Consider the following 13,551-nt stretch of genomic DNA (forward strand, 5'->3'; position numbering starts at 1 on the left):
ATCAGCAGCAACAACAGAGGAAAAAACATCAAAATCTTCATCACAAACCAGAGTTCATTCCAGAAATGAACTCCTTCATCTTCATCTTATTTTGTAGATCTGAAACTTACCAAAGCATCTTCAACAGCAACATATCTCGAAGTCTTCATCGTCTTTAAACAAACAGATCTCGTAATCTTCAATTGCAGATCTTTATCATCAAACAACCGTCGCAAAAAAACAGCAGCAACACAAAAATATTATCATCATCTTGAAGTCTTCATCGTCTTTAAACAAACAGATCTCGTAATCTTCAACTGCAGATCTTTATCATCAAGCAACCGTCGCAAAAAAACAGCAGCAACACAAAAATATTATCATCATCATTGTATTTCACAGCAACAACAAACGAATTTTTTTTAACCCAATCTTCAAAATCAACAGTTTAACAACAGCAACAGAAAAAGAGAAGTGAATAATATGAAAAAATATAAATCAAACTCCATTTTTTTCTTTCGTTTCTTGATTTTTTCTAGAAAGAAGAAGAAGAATGCGACGAAGTTTTCGTTGCGGACCTAGGTTTTTTTTAATTGAGAGACGTAAAACCAAACAGAAGCAAATCTCGAAGTTTTCTCTGTATAAAATCTTCATCTCAATCTTCAAACAAAACAGCAGCAGGAAATAAATCAAATGAGAGAGAAAGTAGATCTAAAACTAAGAGAGAGAAAGTGAATCTGAAAATAAAATTATTTTCCATTGATTTTTTGCATATATATGGGTCCCAAAAGGATATTTTTGTCCCTACCAAACGATAATTACATCATCCATGACGTCACCCTAGGACCAAACCATAATTTCTAGGACCAAACTATAATATATATTTCCAAAAAGGACCAAACAGACACATGACTGGGTCAAAATGACTAGACTCTCTCTAATATATTATTCCTAGAACCTATTGGTATTTCCTACCGTGTAAACAGTTTGGTCCAAATTTCTAACGAGTTATTCCAAACTCGTAACGATCCAAACTAATCCGTTAGCATAATTACCCTTCCGTATGAGCATACAGGAATAAGAATGAGTTTTTAATTTTTAGATCTCAGATTCAAATCAGGAGAGAAACAGAGAGATATTTTGAGGCGATTTCTTGGATTCAATCGTTTGTTCATCATATTTCGATCTCAGGTTAGAGACTTAAATTTCAATCTCATCTTTCATTCGATTTTGTTTGTTACTTCGATTATGCGTTTTTGATTTTTTTTTTTTAATGCATGAGATGAAATCGATTTTGTCTTTCATCTTGCTTTCTGTCTTTTGATTTCTTTTTTTGGTTTTGATTTTGTTATTTGTTAGGTTTTGATTTTCATGAAACTCTTTTGATTTATGTTTTTCATTTTGATCTTTCTTTTTATTTGTTTTTGGATGTATGATATGAAATCAATTCGATCTTTCATTTTTTTTATTTATTTTTCATTTCTTCATCTGTGTCTTTAATTAATGGTTATTCATGGTTTACATTGATAGAGTAATTGATTTTTTTAATTTTTTGACTATGCAGAATGTGTACTTTCTTGTACACTGTATATGTTCCGATTTTTTGTGATTTAACGTTAATTCGAAAAATTAGTTCTCTAATAAATTTATGATTCAGATCTTTAGTTGTTACATCTTTGTGTTACTGGATTCGATTGAGATCTTTTAGATGTGATCCAAATTTTTTTATTAGTTATTTGATTTATCATTTGTGTGTTGATTGAACCTAAGAATGTTATTTTTTGAGATATTTTGTATGTTGTTTAGAGCTTAATGTGTTTTTGATATATGTTTTCTGTAATATGCAGGTTATCAACCATGTCTGAGAAGATTGTGTATGCTATCTTGAATCATGGTGAGTATTCGCCCCTATTTGGTAGATGTGTACATATTTGTACAGTGAAATTCTCTATGATGAATGCTTGGGTTGTATTGTTTGAATCAATGCTCTATTTTGTTATTTTTATGTAAATGTTTACATACTTGTACACTAGTATGCTCTGTGATGATTGCATGACATTTTTTGTTGGTATATATACTAGATTTTGCTACTTTTCTGTAGATGTGTACTTGTTTGTACGCTGAAATGCTATGTGATGAATATATGGCCTGTCATACGGGTATGAATGCTAGATTTTGTTAGGTTTTTATAGAGGTATACATGTCATGTGGGTATGATGCTAAAATTTGTTATTTTTCTGTAGAGATGTAAATTTTTATACACTAGTATATATTTCACTTTATAGAGCATGTTCATGCACTTTAATGTACACCGTATATGTTATTGATATATGTTTTTTTTTTGTAATATATAGGGTACCAACCATATCTGAGCATTCTGTCATATATTGGTACATGCGTACATTTGTTTACACTAAAACTTTCTCTCTGATAAATGCATGGGTTGTTTTGTTTGAGCCAATGCTCTATTTCTATTGTTTTCTGCAGATGTGTACATACTTATACACTAGTATGGTCTCTCATGATTTTATGTACTGTCTTGCGGATAGGGATGTTGAATTTGGATTTTTGAAGGTGTGTACATAATTTTACACCATTGTGTTGTCTCAATATTATATGGCATGCTTTATTGGTATGCATCTGTACCCTTATCCACCTTTGTCATTAATTTTTTTTTTGTAACAGGTGCATGAATCATTTGGTCACAGTTAATGAAGATTGTTGGACATGGATACGATGCAGAGATGATTACCTCTTGATTATTCTATTTATAAATGGTGGATGTCACTAGGGTAAGTTTCTTTACCTTTGCAATTGAACTTGAAACCTTATTTTGAGCATAGTTCATCCTAGTAATGATGCATATGATATTCAGATTGATGATATGTCACACTTCAAACTCGTTGGGAATTATATGATTTCATATGTTATAAATTTAGGGACTCAAGCTCAAAATGATTTTATTCAATATGGGTAGTGATATTGTTGCTTAGGTACACGATTCAAGTTGTATGTGTGTATAAAATGGTGCACGTTGTGCTGTCTCATTTATATATGGAATTTTATGGTACGGATGTGCACAAGTTGATTATTTTGAAGATGTGGATAGCTCTGCAACTAAGTGTACATAGTTGTACACATGCTTTTTCTTAATGATATTTATACACATGTTTATTATTTTTAAATTTGCGCATAGTTCCGCAACTTTATGTTGTTTTGCTTTTTTCAGATCATTTTATTGGTGTTTATGTTTTATTTTCCAGGTTGAAGATTATCGTATTTATGTCTAAGAGACAGGGTAGAAGCTCTTATGGATAGGATCATTAGTCTCATATCCATATCTCCATTTGGAAGATGAAGAACTCAACGCAATAAAATTGTTAGGGAGAATTAAAGAATACCTATGATGTGCACTGAGTGCTTTACTTACCCCTCCGTTGATGATTTACTATCCTTCTTGCTTACGGCTTTGTGCTTTTTGTTTTCATGTAGCTTGTTAAAATGGATGATATATATTATCTTATTTATTTGAAGAATCTAGTTTGGTTTTTACTTCAATACATGTGTCTTTATTTCTGCAGGTATGAATAATATTTTGACATGTCAGTACATGTTCAACAACATGTACATTTTAATTTTCTATCCTGTCAGTAGATTACACCATCACGTACACCATTATGTACACATGATTATTATTTTTTACTTATAATATACCCTGTAAATTTGACGCCAATCTACATTAAAAACATCATTCACAGTAATAATAAGATTAATTCAAGGTTTAATTGTAATAATACTTGTTTAAGAAAGTTAAGAAACATAGTTGTCAAAAGTTTAACAAAGTTACAAACAATTTAAGCAAGTTTCAAACAACAATCAAGTTGTTGCTCTTCTACTTGCACGCTAATCTTGGTATTCTTTATTTTCTGCGATATTTTACAGTTTGGCAGGATCACTAATAGGTTTCTGCAGGTTCTGATGTTACCATCTCCAATAAGTATGTACACACCTACAAAAATCAGAAAAATTCAACTTCAAAAATTATAAAACATGCAATATATCCATGAGATAGCTTACCAGTGTACTAGTATGTACACCCAACAAATACAACTTCGAAAATTACAGGACCCGCGACATCCGTACTCACAAAACGGATAATATATCCATGACATAACATACTGGTATACAAGTATGTACACACCTACAGAAATCTTACAAATCCAATCTCCATGCTCACACAAGAAAGGCCATATGCCCATGGCAAGATACAACAATGTATAAGTATGTACACACCTATAAAAATGGCACAACCTAACATTCAAAACTACAAATATGTCATATTCTCATGACATGATACATCAGTGTACAAGTATGTACACAACTACAAAAATTTGAAAAATCCAACATACATGCTTACACAAAACATGACATATGTCCATGACATGATACATCAGAGTACAAGTATGTACACACCTATAAAAATCGCAAAACCACAACATTCAAAACCACAAAACAAGTCATCTTGCCCATAACATGATACAGCGGCGTACAAGTATGTAACTCCTGAACAAATCTAAAAAAAACATCATGATGCCCATGCAATAATCCATATATCCTCATTTATCTTACAAAAACAAGTGGTTTTTGCTTGATCCGACGGTTTTGAATTGGCCTTCTACAACGATCGACGGTCCCCATTTATTTGAAAATGCAAGAAAAGTGAAGGAGATAAATCGTGGCTCATAATACACCCCCATCCTACGCCTTCATCCATCGTCCCAAATTGCTTATCTCCTTTAATTTCCTTTCGTTACGCCCGTTACTTATTCAACTCCATCTTTTAAATCCGTAATGAAGGAAATCAATTAGAACCACCATATTTACTTTTGATTCAAACCTGAAAAATCAAATCAATTGTTCATACCTTACTAGAATAAAAGATACCCATTAACAACACCATTATTTCTGCTTACCAATCCTTAAATGTTGGGCTATATAAACCCTCAAAATTTTTACTTTGCACAGGTTCTCAGTGGTTGCCAGTCTCCCTTTTCTCTATCAAGGTTCATTAGTTCATGTACTTTTCTCTAATTTGATACTGTATATTTCATATTTCTGTTGGTTTTATTTTGTTTATATTTGTTACTTTTGCATGTTGTTGTTGTGAACAATAGATTCGTAGAAAAACCAACATCGGTCTCAGGTAAATATCAGTTGAATTTCATGATTTGAATTGGTTATCATTCATGTCAACTGTTTTTTATAATGCCAATGTGGCAACTATTGTTATATGCTTTGAATGTTGTGATTATCAATTGATGCCAATTCTCGCTGACACACATCTAGGTAATTTAATTGAGTTCCAAAAAACGAGTTAGATTTTATGGATGCGGATGATGTCGTCACGATGGACGACAATGTAAGTAGCACTCACCCTTCAAATCTTTGTTGATCAACAAATAACCCTATTAGATTCTCATACCTATGTAAGTTGTAACATAGATCTACAAAAGGTATTAACCTGACTAATGCTGTTATAGGGTTTTATTCGTTTTAAGCCTTTAGAAATTTTATGAGGTTTTCCTTCCTGTTATTGGTATCAGAATCTAATATGGTATAGTAATAGATTGTGAAAGTGAATATCCAGAATCCATATTTTTGTTGTTTATGGTTTCTACCTGCATTATACTGGTTTTCGTTCTAAAAAGTTGCATTATGATTGTGAGTATTACGTTTTCCTTGGTTGTTTATGCTTACAACTTCCTTTTCTTACCCATCTGCCTTTTCCTACAGTAAAATTTGCAACGGTTCATAATACGTATATTTTTTTTCCCAGTACAATGGGCAAGGGTTCATGATAAACCAACGCACAATTACTGTTTCCACGGAGGAAACAATCACTTCAACGCAATTGTTTGGGATGATTATCCATTTTTCTAAGTTGGATACTGAAGACATATATTTTAAAGTGACCAGTTTCATAGTGATCATGTGGTTTTTAACATCTTCATTCGTGCATGCCGAGATTGTCAAGAAATGCAGCCATTACAGTTAATAGATTAGCGAGATATATGTGTCTGTTCACTGAGCTTTCATTTTTAATTATGGTACATTCAAATTTGTTATTAACTCATTATACAGGTCTTTTCATATAGTTTGTAGAATTCAATTTTAACTTACTGGATTCATAACTTTTCACATACAAAAAAAGTTTATATGTGCACTATCCAAGATGCACCCATCATGCTGGTAAGTATAATGTACATTAAGCTTATGAAAGAGCAAGTTTGACCTTGATTTTTTTTCTTCTTAGTTATTATCATGGAGTATTTAATGCTGGAAAATTTGAATGAATGTTTTCTAATTTGTTAAATTCTTTTGCAGGTAAGTTATGGAGGTATCTTCAACTATCAGTCAGTCTAGATTCTTATTAAAGAAGAAAATTCTCCTTCTTTTGTGAGTTTATTTTGATTATGTTTTGATTCTGATTATTTTCTCCTAATAAGACTTTGGTTTCATAGGAGTACATTCTTTATGAATTTTGCAATAGTGGCATAAGTTGATTTGGCTTATGTATGCATTAAAGTGGATCTCTTTGCCTACTCTTGACATGACGGGTTTTTTTTTTTGGTCATGTAGCTTTTTTGGTCACCAATTTAGTGGAGATGAGCTAATTAATTAGTTATAGCCACAAATGAAAGAGGTCATGGAAGACAGGTAGCTATTTCCACACATGAAAATAATTCCCGGTACACTTAAAGAGAGGTTGTTGTTTGTTTGTGTAATGGTTAGTGTAGCTCTGGATATTCATATACTCCAATGACCCCAAGCTAAACTTTAATTTTCGATTAGCTGGAAATAATTCAAACAATCAGGAGGTGGTGCTACACCTATGATCACACTTGATGCGGATAGTTGATTCTTAATCCGATTAGAGACTTAATTAGTTATATGCTTATTTTTGATGTATTTCTAATTATAGGATGCATTGTTTGAAATTTTTTATGTTGTATTTCTAATTTATTGCAAACTTGTTGCAACTAACTACTCATTTATTTCTAATTTATTTATATCTTACAAAAACAAATGGTTTTTGCTTGATCCGACGGTTTTGAATTGGCCTTCTACAACGATTGACGGTCCCCATTTATTTGAAAATGCAAGAAAAGTGAAGGAGATAAATCGTGGCTCATAATACACCCCCATCCTACGCCTTCATCCAACGTCCCAAATTGCTTCTCTCCTTTAATTTCCTTTCGTTACGCCTATTACTACGATTTTATTCAACTCCATCTTTTAAATCCGTAACGAAGGAAATCAATTAGAACCACCATATTTACTTTTGATTCAAACCTGAAAAATCAAATCAATTGTTCATACGTTACAAGAATAAAAGATACCCATTAACAACAACATTATTTCTGCTTACCAATCCTTAAATGTTGGGCTATATAAACCCTCAAAATTTTTACTTTGCACAGGTTCCCAGTGGTTGCCAGTCTCCCTCTTCTCTATCAAGGTTCATTAGTTCATGTACTTTTCTCTAATTTGATACTGTATATTTCATATTTCTGTTGGTTTTATTTTGTTTATATTTGTTACTTTTGCATGTTGTTGTTGTGAACAATAGATTCGTAGAAAAACCAACATCGGTCTCAGGTAAATATCAGTTGAATTTCATGATTTGAATTGGTTATCATTCATGTCAACTGTTTTTTATAATGCCAATGTGGCAACTATTGTTATATGCTTTGAATGTTGTGATTATCAATTGATGCCAATTCTCGCTGACACACATCTAGGTAATTTAATTGAGTTCCAAAAAACGAGTTAGATTTTATGGATGCGGATGATGTCGTCACGATGGACGACAATGTAAGTAGCACTCACCCTTCAAATCTTTGTTGATCAACAAATAACCCTATTAGATTCTCATACCTATGTAAGTTGTAACATAGATATACAAAAGGTATTAACCTGACTAATGCTGTTATAGGGTTTTATTCGTTTTAAGCCTTTAGAAATTTTATGAGGTTTTCCTTCCTGTTATTGGTATCAGAATCTAATATGGTATAGTAATAGATTGTGAAAGTGAATATCCAGAATCCATATTTTTGTTGTTTATGGTTTCTACCTGCATTATACTGGTTTTCGTTCTAAAAAGTTGCATTATGATTGTGAGTATTACGTTTTCCTTGGTTGTTTATGCTTACAACTTCCTTTTCTTACCCATCTGCCTTTTCCTACAGTAAAATTTGCAACGGTTCATAATACGTATATTTTTTTTCCCAGTACAATGGGCAAGGGTTCATGATAAACCAACGCACAATTACTGTTTCCACGGAGGAAACAATCACTTCAACGCAATTGTTTGGGATGATTATCCATTTTTCTAAGTTGGATACTGAAGACATATATTTTAAAGTGACCAGTTTCATAGTGATCATGTGGTTTTTAACATCTTCATTCGTGCATGCCGAGATTGTCAAGAAATGCAGCCATTACAGTTAATAGATTAGCGAGATATATGTGTCTGTTCACTGAGCTTTCATTTTTAATTATGGTACATTCAAATTTGTTATTAACTCATTATACAGGTCTTTTCATATAGTTTGTAGAATTCAATTTTAACTTACTGGATTCATAACTTTTCACATACAAAAAAAGTTTATATGTGCACTATCCAAGATGCACCCATCATGCTGGTAAGTATAATGTACATTAAGCTTATGAAAGAGCAAGTTTGACCTTGATTTTTTTTCTTCTTAGTTATTATCATGGAGTATTTAATGCTGGAAAATTTGAATGAATGTTTTCTAATTTGTTAAATTCTTTTGCAGGTAAGTTATGGAGGTATCTTCAACTATCAGTCAGTCTAGATTCTTATTAAAGAAGAAAATTCTCCTTCTTTTGTGAGTTTATTTTGATTATGTTTTGATTCTGATTATTTTCTCCTAATAAGACTTTGGTTTCATAGGAGTACATTCTTTATGAATTTTGCAATAGTGGCATAAGTTGATTTGGCTTATGTATGCATTAAAGTGGATCTCTTTGCCTACTCTTGACATGACGGGTTTTTTTTTTTGGTCATGTAGCTTTTTTGGTCACCAATTTAGTGGAGATGAGCTAATTAATTAGTTATAGCCACAAATGAAAGAGGTCATGGAAGACAGGTAGCTATTTCCACACATGAAAATAATTCCCGGTACACTTAAAGAGAGGTTGTTGTTTGTTTGTGTAATGGTTAGTGTAGCTCTGGATATTCATATACTCCAATGACCCCAAGCTAAACTTTAATTTTCGATTAGCTGGAAATAATTCAAACAATCAGGAGGTGGTGCTACACCTATGATCACACTTGATGCGGATAGTTGATTCTTAATCCGATTAGAGACTTAATTAGTTATATGCTTATTTTTGATGTATTTCTAATTATAGGATGCATTGTTTGAAATTTTTTATGTTGTATTTCTAATTTATTGCAAACTTGTTGCAACTAACTACTCATTTATTTCTAATTTATTTATATCTTACAAAAACAAATGGTTTTTGCTTGATCCGACGGTTTTGAATTGGCCTTCTACAACGATTGACGGTCCCCATTTATTTGAAAATGCAAGAAAAGTGAAGGAGATAAATCGTGGCTCATAATACACCCCCATCCTACGCCTTCATCCAACGTCCCAAATTGCTTCTCTCTTTTAATTTCCTTTCGTTACGCCTATTACTACGATTTTATTCAACTCCATCTTTTAAATCCGTAACGAAGGAAATCAATTAGAACCACCATATTTACTTTTGATTCAAACCTGAAAAATCAAATCAATTGTTCATACGTTACAAGAATAAAAGATACCCATTAACAACAACATTATTTCTGCTTACCAATCCTTAAATGTTGGGCTATATAAACCCTCAAAATTTTTACTTTGCACAGGTTCCCAGTGGTTGCCAGTCTCCCTCTTCTCTATCAAGGTTCATTAGTTCAAGTACGTCTCTCTAATTTGATAGTGTATATTTCATATTTTTGTTGGTTTTATTTTGTTTATATTTGTTACTTTTGCAGGTTGTTGTTGTGAACTATAGATTCGTAGAAAAACCAACATCGGTCTCAGGTAAATATCAGTTGAATTCCATGATTTGAATTGGTTATCATTCATGTCAACTGTTTGTTATAATGTCAATGTGGCAACTATTGTTATATGCTTTGAATGTTGTGATTATCAATTGATGCCAATTCTCATTGACACACATCTAGGTAATGTAATTGAGTTCCAAAAAATGAGTTAGATTTTATGGATGCGGATGATGTCGTCACGATGGATGACAATGTAAGTAGCACTCACCCTTCAAATCTTTGTTGATCAACAAATAACCCTATTAGATTCTCATACCTATGTAAGTTGTAACATAGATCTACAAAAGGTCTTAACCTGACTAATGTTGTTATAGGGTTTTATTCGTTTTAAGCATTTAGAATTTGTATGAGGTTTTCCTTCCTGTTATTGGTATCAGAATCTAATATGGTAGAGTAATAGATTGTGAAAGTGAATATCCAGAATCCATATTTTTGTTGTTTATGACTTCTACCTGCATTACGCCGGTTTTCGTTCTAAAAAGTTGCATTATGATTGTGAGTCTTACGTTTTTCTTGGTTGTTTATGCTTACATCTTCCTTTTCTTACCCATCTGCCTCTTCCTACAGTAAAATTGGCAACGGTTCATAATACGTATATTTTTTTTCGAGTACAATGGGCAAGGGTTCATGATAAACCAAGGCAAAATTACTGTTTCCACGGAGGAAACAATCACTTCAAGGAAATTGTTTGGGATGATTATCCATTGTTCTAAGTTGGATACTGAAGACATATATCTAAAGTGACCAGTTTCATAGTGATCATGTGGTTTTTAACATCTTCATTTATGCATGCCGAGATTGTCAAGAAATGCAGCCATTACAGTTAATAGATTAGCGAGGTATATGTGTCTGTTCACCGAGCTTTCCTTTTTAATTATGGTACGTTCAAATTTGTTATTAACTCATTATACAGGTCTTTTCATATAGTTTGTAGAATTCAATTTTAATTTACTGGATTCATAACTTTTCACATACAAAGAAAGTTTATATGTGCACTATCCAAGATGCACCCATCATGCTGGTAAGTATAATTTCCATTAAGCTTATGAAAGAGAAAGTTTGAACGGCTTGACCTTGATTTTTTTTTCTTCTTAGTTATTATCATGGAGTATTTAATGCTGGACAATTTGAATGAATGTTTTCTAATTGGTTAAATTCTTTTGCAGGTAAGTTATGGAGGTATCTTCAACTATCAGTCGGTCTAGATTCTTATTAAAGAAGAAAATTCTCCTTTTTTGGTGAGTTTATTTTGATTATGTTTTGATTCTGATTATTTTCTCCTAATAAGACTTTGGTTTCATAGGAGTACATTCTTTATGAATTTTGCAATAGTGGCATAAGTTGCTTTGGCTTATGTATGCATTAAAGTGGATATCTTTGCCTACTCTTGACATGACGGATTTTTTTTTTTTTTTTGGTCATGTAGCTTTTTTGGTCACCACTCTAGTGGAGATGAGATAATTAATTAGTTATAGCCACAAATGAAAGAGGTCATGGAAGACAGGTAGCTATTTACACATATGAAAATAATTCCCGATACACTTAAAGAGAGGTTGTTGTTTGTTTGTGTAATGGTTAGTATAGCTCTGGATATTCATATACTCCAATGACCCCAAGCTAAAATTTAATTTTCGATTAGCGGGAAATAATTCAAACAACCAGGACGTGGTGCTACACCTATGATCACACTTGATGCGGTTAGTTGATTCTTAATCCGATTAGAGACTTAATTAGTTATATGCTTATTTTTGATGAATTTCTAATTATAGGATGCATTCTTTGACAATTTTTATGTTGTATTTCTAATTTATTGCAAACGTGTTGCAACTAACTACTCATTGTCTTAGTTTCTTTTTTTTGTGTAGTGTATGTAAAACCCTTCTTCGATGATTATAACTTGACATTTCATGGAATTGGAAAAGTTAGACAATTTGAATTCTATGAGATAAATTCTAAAATCCAGATATTGCAATATGCAGGAAGTGGTGGTAGAGCTGGAGGAAAAATGGCAAGAGTTGGGAATTTCAACACCTTCAACAGGTTGTGGGCTTTAGTAAATGTCGGAGGCAATGTGGGTTTTCTTTCACCATTTCCTATTCAAGAGATAAATTGCAAAACGGTTTCCCCAAAAACATCCCATTTGGAAGTTTAATAATAAGCAAATCGGAGAAGAGAGTTTGTATTCTCTAGACAAAGTGCATTTGAGCCTTCACTAACCTAATTTCCATCCAACCAACAGTGATCGGAACACAGCTGTTTACTCTATGGATGCCTACGTACGCTACGTCCATTCCCTTACAAATTCTGCTTCACCCAGTCAGAAGACTTGGAGTTGAAAATGCAATATCTATCTTGCCAGTTTGAAGACAAGGAGTTGATACCTAAGTTATGTTATATTCAAGTTCACAATCGATTCTAAACCCACGCCACTGCCATCAGCCATGTTACTCGGCAATAAATTTTGCTAACAAATGCAAGTTTTTCTTATTTAGTTTGCTCGCAAAAAAGAAAAGGAAAAAAAGTGCATAAGATTTGTATGTTTTCTAAACTAACTTTAAATGATCAATTATCAATATCTTGATCAGTTCCTCGACTTGGCATCTTATTGTTCAAAGAAATGAAGTATGACATATTCATCCGAAACTTTTATTTTTCGCCTCAAAGTTGATAAATGGTCATTACATGTCGGCAATATTTTGTATTTATTCAATAAATGCAAGTTGATTTCAGCTGTAAGTACACCAGTCCCGGTTTTTTTAATACGCATTAACAAAATCTGAAAATGGGAAGATCTATAAATTCCTACTAACACCCACATAAAATCCAAAGGATAATTCCACCATATTGAAGTGTTATTATTTCATATTTGCAATACCTTTTCTGTATATGCGTGTGAATAATACCTGGACTATATAGTCTTAAGAGAATTCGTTTATTGGAACTAAAGACGTATTAGATAGGGCCTAATTAGTTTTTTTTTTTGTTTTTGCTTTTTCTTTTGTTGTTTACATTGGAATGCACCGTTGGAATGTCTTGGTTATTTTTGTATCTCTTGAGTTTCAATGTTAATGAAAGTATGATTAAGCAAAAATAAAATATAAGATCAATTTAATGCAACAATGCTCATTTGAAAATACAAGTGTATGGATAAATATTTGCATCCGTAGAGGAAAAAAAAATCACTATCATTAATTGGCTCAATTTTTCTTTTATTTTAAGAGTATTTTTATATTCACCGGGTATTATCCCCTGAATTATCGTTTATAGGGATCCAATGGTAGAGAGAATACAAGTGACTCTACCATTGGGTTTGGGAATGGTAGAAAGGGTCTCACCATCCCTGTGGAAATGGTCTCACCATTCCTCTTACACGAAATTACTACTCGCAAAATAATATCACGGTATGATAAATAATCATTTTCGTTATTTGAAGGGTT

At 32.3% G+C, this 13,551-nt stretch overlaps 2 long non-coding RNA genes across 3 annotated transcripts; both read left to right on the forward strand.

Annotated features, from left to right (window-relative positions):
• The first annotated feature begins 1,016 nt into the window (after window positions 1–1,016).
• LOC113333533 lies at window positions 1,017–3,508 on the forward strand. The gene is made up of 5 exons (XR_003352115.1): window positions 1,017–1,167; window positions 1,824–1,870; window positions 2,464–2,550; window positions 2,662–2,768; window positions 3,240–3,508. It is a non-coding gene; the product is annotated as an uncharacterized LOC113333533 (long non-coding RNA).
• Window positions 3,509–9,751: 6,243 nt separating this feature from the next.
• On the forward strand, window positions 9,752–12,707 carry LOC113333537. Of its 2 annotated transcripts, XR_003352124.1 has the most exons (7): window positions 9,752–9,965; window positions 10,043–10,091; window positions 10,235–10,307; window positions 10,682–10,993; window positions 11,281–11,352; window positions 11,541–11,811; window positions 12,094–12,707. It is a non-coding gene; the product is annotated as an uncharacterized LOC113333537 (long non-coding RNA). The 2 variants fall into 2 exon arrangements; XR_003352125.1 differs by lacking the exon at window positions 11,541–11,811.
• Window positions 12,708–13,551: the final 844 nt, after the last annotated feature.

This window comes from Papaver somniferum, chromosome 1, assembly GCF_003573695.1.
Source record: "Papaver somniferum cultivar HN1 chromosome 1, ASM357369v1, whole genome shotgun sequence".
NCBI lineage: Eukaryota > Viridiplantae > Streptophyta > Magnoliopsida > Ranunculales > Papaveraceae > Papaver > Papaver somniferum.